This window comes from Lolium rigidum, chromosome 3, assembly GCF_022539505.1.
Source record: "Lolium rigidum isolate FL_2022 chromosome 3, APGP_CSIRO_Lrig_0.1, whole genome shotgun sequence".
Classification (NCBI taxonomy): domain Eukaryota; kingdom Viridiplantae; phylum Streptophyta; class Magnoliopsida; order Poales; family Poaceae; genus Lolium; species Lolium rigidum.
The window spans coordinates 85263028-85269362 of record NC_061510.1 but is presented as its reverse complement, the minus strand read 5'-3'; positions in this window follow the sequence as shown (position 1 = coordinate 85269362).

Below are 6335 nucleotides of genomic sequence, written 5' to 3'. Positions count from 1 at the left end.
ATATTCGGCAGGCCCATTTGGGATGCCTATGTCAGCTGGTAATGTTCCTCCTTCCACAAATCATGAGCCTCCAATTTTCCTAAGTTCCTACACGGTGACCTTAATCACCGAGGAATACAGCCATGAGCACAATTATATAAACTATGACGTCCCAACTTCAGACCACTCCAACCAAGTCTCAGAAAGTTACATTCCTTACTCTCTCCTAGATAAACCTCTCATGCAATCTTTATCAGGTTCCGTCATGTTGTTCCCCCGGCAAGGATCCTCACTCACAAAAATTGAGAACATACATGCCCGATTCTTAGACATATCTTTCATCCGTATCAACGTGCAAAAAATGTACAACCAAGGGTTCCTCCTTTCCCTTTCTCGAGAATTAGATTCTTCTTTCCTATTCAGCAAGCTTGCCACTTTTCTTAGCCGCGAGATCCAGTCTGGTGCCATTGCCCTGCAACCTTGGACACCTTCATACGGCTCGACAGGGAGCGCTATATCAACCACGGCTAATATCCGTGTAACAGGGTTACCTTGCAACCTCTTTACTCCGCCCGTCATACAACAACTGCTCAGTCCTTTTTGCATGGTAAAAAAACATGCCCATACTATTGCTGAACCAGAGAACAGCGTCGGCAATGTTGTGTCCTCCTGCAAGTGCTCCGTGTGGTGCCGAGACCCATGCAAAATTTCTCGGCGTATCCAAGCGAAGCTTCTACCGTTAACTTTCTGCGACCCATCATCGGTGACTGTAACAGACCGCGTATTTCTTAGACAGATAGAAATTGGTGTCGGTATGCAAATCAACTAGCCTTTTTGATGTTTCCCTCTACATTTTACCTATGTACTTTCCTTAGTTCCCATGTTTTGAATAAAGCACCAAATCTGGGTGCCTTCATTCCAATCTTATTTTTTTCTGCCTGTGTATTGACATTCTGTTCAGCTTCTCAAGTGCATTACCCATCTCCATGCTTTCACACTGACAATTGTTCTCCCATTTACCCACCATGTACTTACCGTCTCCTAAATTCATATATCCCAACTCACCTGCTATTGTTACGGCTCTATACATACGATTCTATATATAATACTCTCTAACAACAGAGGAAAATTAAACTTCACCTAGCTAACCTTACTTATTTATCATATATCCCAACTCACCACCAATTCCATCAAATTTTATGTACGAACCTATATATAATACTCTCTAACAATAATGGGAAATTAAACTGCACTTTCTAAGTTAGAATCCAGGTAATTTCACTATCAACTTCTTCTAAGTTTTTTCTAACTTCAATCTCAAATTTACTTAAAACTCGGCGTACCAACATTCAGCTCTCAGTACACTATAATCTAAGTGAGAGAGAAAAGGATGATACCTAACGAAAGAAGCTACAGCCGCATGCATGCACCAAACCAATAGTTTATGTAGACACTGTGTATATGCTACAGAAAACTAACCAGCCTACACTAAAACCTATAACAGCATAAAGACAAAGCCTATGACACACAGAAGATTTAGATCCTCACAGATTAAAATAATTCTTAGATAGGCCACATTCGTTCCGTGCTATTAACCAACAACATTCCACCTATCATCAAGGCAACAAGAAATGCATCAAAATAAAATAAACCAACAGTTCACCGTGCACAAATTACTACTCCTCACCACCGAATCACATAAGTCTATGTAACAAACTCGAATATATATGATATGATCTGGTTTACCTTCTTCTTTTCCCATCATAAATAATATAAATCTATGCATGTTGCAGTCCTGCCAACTCAGCAACATAAAATATTACTCTTATCTAAAACACCGGGAGAACACATAAGATCATATTACACCCGACATCGCTTAACGAAAACACAGCAACAATCTGACACGTCATCTACATAGAACGACACGTGCAGTACATGCTATAACCCAGATCATCAACATTCAACTAAAGAAATAAACTGCATGCCACTCTGAACCATCCTCAGACAAACAAACCACAAAAAACAAGATCTCATCATTTAATAAATCAGTCTGAATCACTGCATCCTGTTGGCAGTGATCATCACAAGCCTATACAAACAGCCAGTACTTGACATCCATCAAACTGCACATACTCCAACCAAAAGAAATAACGAAATCACAAACAAGTGCTCTATAGATAAACACGCTAAAAAAAGAGCAAACCCCACCATTAAATCAAGACCTTCCATATACTAACAAATGACTCGGTAAACAATACATACCCACTACAAATTCTGAGCGCTCAACAATCATCTTTGTTAACATCGTTCGCAAGGACGGACCCAAAATTTAGATATAACAAAGGCGACACAATAACACAGACAAAAAAAAGTGGTCGTATAAGTTACACGAATTTTCCTTCTTAAATAATCTCTACATTACCAATTAAGCAACCGTTTACACCTAATGCACATGTTTACCAAAACCTTTTAACGGTGAAGGCGAGTATCAATTTTACCAACTATACATAAAAATTATTGCTCATCTGCTAACCCACTAGATTTTATAATTGTATACACGAATACTCAAAGAAAAGTACAACACTATTGACGATCGTTACCTACAAATTTTAGTACAAGACAGATAGGCAAATTGATTGAAAAACACCAGATCCATTTTATCAATGAAGCAAAACAATTGGACAATTTACGAGATGAAAACGACCGGATGGAGACAACAACGGGGAATTAATCGAACACCAAACGGAAACACGCTAGGTTTCGCTGTGTTGCATAAGCCTTAAACACAAATGGTGCAATTACTCGCGTCAATTAGGACGCATAAACTGCTCCGGCTATACTGACACATAGGCTGGATCATCACAGAAAGCCAGCTCATGCAGAGCGTCTGATCCCTGCTCGCCTCCCCCTCTCTAGCACCAGACTAAGCAGGAACTGTATCAATCCACCTAACAACAAAGGGCACACAACTCAACACACAACCACTCTCAGCCCTCAACTAAAATCACACGACGACAACACTGCCACAACACAGGACACGCGTACCACATGCTACAGAAACAGCCAACGCAAATGCATGTATAAAAACCCATGCAGCCCAAACCAAGAAAACAAACCTCATCACAAACCACATACGCAAGGACCTGCAAGAAAAAAAACAAGACCAACGACCGATAATCCAAAGGTTTGCTCTCGCACAGACTGCTTCTCGCCAGCCAATTTTCAGCATTCTCTTACCATATTTTTCCTCCATACATAAATATTGCAGGTACCATGGCATCGCGGCCACGCGTCAAGCGTCAAGGACATTTTCTTCAGCAACATCCAACAAAACTCGAGACAATGCGCACCACTACACTGCGCATACATAATTAGACCACTCTCTTCGCTCCAGACTTTAGCCACAGCCGATGTAGTAGCGCAACTAGCGAAGAAACTGAACATCCGCAAAGGCATGCAAGTTCACACAAGCACAAACGAGGGAATAATGGTTTCCTTCGCACACCACAGAGAAGCCCTCCAAGCCATAGGCCTATCCACAGAAAACACAGTACTAAACATCCATGGTTGCCCATACCAGTTTATCCAAAGCGACTCTTTGGTCCACTTTAGCACATGCAATGTGGACCAGCGAGTCTACATTACCCTCCGAGAAATGCCCCTGCACATGTGGACACCAGCAATTGTAGAACAGCTGTTGGCCCCATATTCTGCACTAGAGTATATTGGCTTCGAAACAAGAACACACGAAGATCCATCTGGATTCAAGTGTCTGGTGCGCGCACAACGACTCCTACACATACCAGACAATATTACAATCAAAACACCAGCCCATGCAGGATCAACCAGCCAAAATTCAACACCTTCTTTGCTCTTAGACACATTTACAGTTTACATCGACAAATCAGAGTACCTACACGGCATAACAGAAAGATACGAATACGACAGCGCACCAACCACAAACACATCACACATCGTCTACCCTCACCACTCGCTACATATCTCCCAACCTCCACGATGTAGCTGCCATCAAAAAATATTCACAGGCAGTTATCATATATGCTGAGCCAGACAACCACTTCTCGGTTATGGGCAACCTATGTGACTACCTCCACATGTACATGTAACCTCGATTCAGAATCAAACTACTAAAAGAAGACACATACCTTGTGTACTTCGACCAGCCGCAAAGAGGAACCTCTCTTTACGCACTTTTGGAGGCTAATCTACGCTACTTGGATAAGCCGAGGCGGGTTGTACTTAACACAGTGGACACCATCATATGGCTCCACCCGGGAGACAATTTCCGAAAAAATTCACCTCAAAATAAGAGGGATACCATGCAACCTCAACACTCCACCGGTCATTGAGTACACCATGAGCCCATTTGCATATGTGGATGAACATTTCACCACAACAGGCGACAGCTACACAGGTGTTGGAAAAACTCTTACCCTCTACGAGTGTTCGGCATGGTGTTCCCGAAGCAGCGAGAATACCGGCTACCATCCGAATCAAAGTAATCCCAAACCACATCACCCATATTTCACATGATGAGGCCTTCCACTGCCCAGAGCTGCAAGTATCTGTGCTAACGAAGACCATCAACGAGGAGTAGGAACAACTTCGTCACAACATGAGTTATATTTTTCTGCTTACTTAGTTCCCTCTCCAAAATAATGGTGCAAATTCATTGCACATGCCATTGTAATACCCCTCAATGTATCTTTCTCCGCAAGTTTTTTTACTCCAAATAAAATAAACTATGTACCCTTTCTATCACATACAGTAGCCATTATTTCTTCTTCTTCCATGTGCATCATATTTTCTTATCCAACACCAAATAATAAATTTTAAAAACAAAGTCCCATTTCAATTCACTTATAATGAACCCGTCTGATCGATTATAGTCACCTAATGTTTTATGCGCAGCAATTCAGACAATTAATTATCCAACACCTCATACTCTAACAATATATACTTACGTACTATAAAAAAATCCACCTCTTCACAAATCTATACTAAGGTTCCAACTTTCTTCTGTTTCCTAATCCCGTTATAATTTTCAGTGGTAAGATACATATCTTAAATATAAGAACAATAATAGAGGCAGTTCCCTGCTTCCCATGTTTGGCCTCCGTATATGTACTGCAATTTTGTATAGATCGTTTGTAGTGGGAGTCAGCTGTATTTTATTTTTCGTAGTTATTTCTCATCTCCCAGCATAATCTTTGTCCACCCGAAACTGTTCTGAATTGTAATTATTCTAAAGCAGGATGCGAGACTGTATAAAAGCAGTTGAATCGGTAGTGAAATCCTTGCTGCCAATTAATATGATTGGTGATTCTTCTTGAATGTAGGGCATGTAGGAATACATTAAGCTGCACGCCTATGTGTATGAGCTTTTGGATTTTGTTTCCTCTGATAGTGTGTTATTTTCGTCCTTTGGTCCTTTGTATTCGATGAATGTAATGTTTGATCTAGCAGTTGAGTTTATTTTACTAGGACATGAAAATTATTTATAGTCTGAGGATTCTAAAATCTAAATAATGCAATGGTTAGTAGGTGTTCTTCTCAGTGAACCCTGAAAGAAGACCAGTCACAATTGAAAATAGTACTGATGCTTTGGTAAGTAGTTGTTCTCTCAATAAACTAAGTGCCTCAGTGAGTTTTCCTCCTTCTTACTTCTTGACAGCCAGATGAAATAGCCTTGACAGATACAATATAATCTATGACTCTTAAGCCTAGATGGTCCAACTTATCTTTCTGCTCCACTGCATGCTGAAGCTTTACTGAGGTGTTTTTCGTGGCAGGCTTTCATGTCGCCTATATTGACAATTAGTTTTAAAACATGTGGGCAGTCAGTAGTTTATACTACATTCATTTTGTAATGACACGGTTTCAAAGAGCACTTCGTGTTCTCAAGTGTTCTAGACGAGCAACACATTAATAATGCGCCATTCGGTTGCTCTGGTTCAACCCATTCATTTTCCTTCTTGATTGATTTGCTTATAGTTACCTTATTTGTACAGTGGTCCGAAGGCGGTACAAGATGACAAAAAATGCTGATGTCAATATATTATGATTAAGCATACAACTTGACATTTAAGGCCTTTTTTTGCCTTTTTCTTTAATATTTAAGTTTGTTTCTAGGATGATATACTTCTCTTACTTCAACTCTATGCAATCGGTATTGTCAACAAATCCAGTGTCATACGACCTATTGTTTTTTCTTCTTTTTCGTGCTTTATGTTTGATAACATAAACTTTCAGATAATGTAATAATAATGCAAGTGATTATAATAAGCATAAGTATATAGTCCTTGAAATTTTGTGTGTTGATTTACGGTTTATTT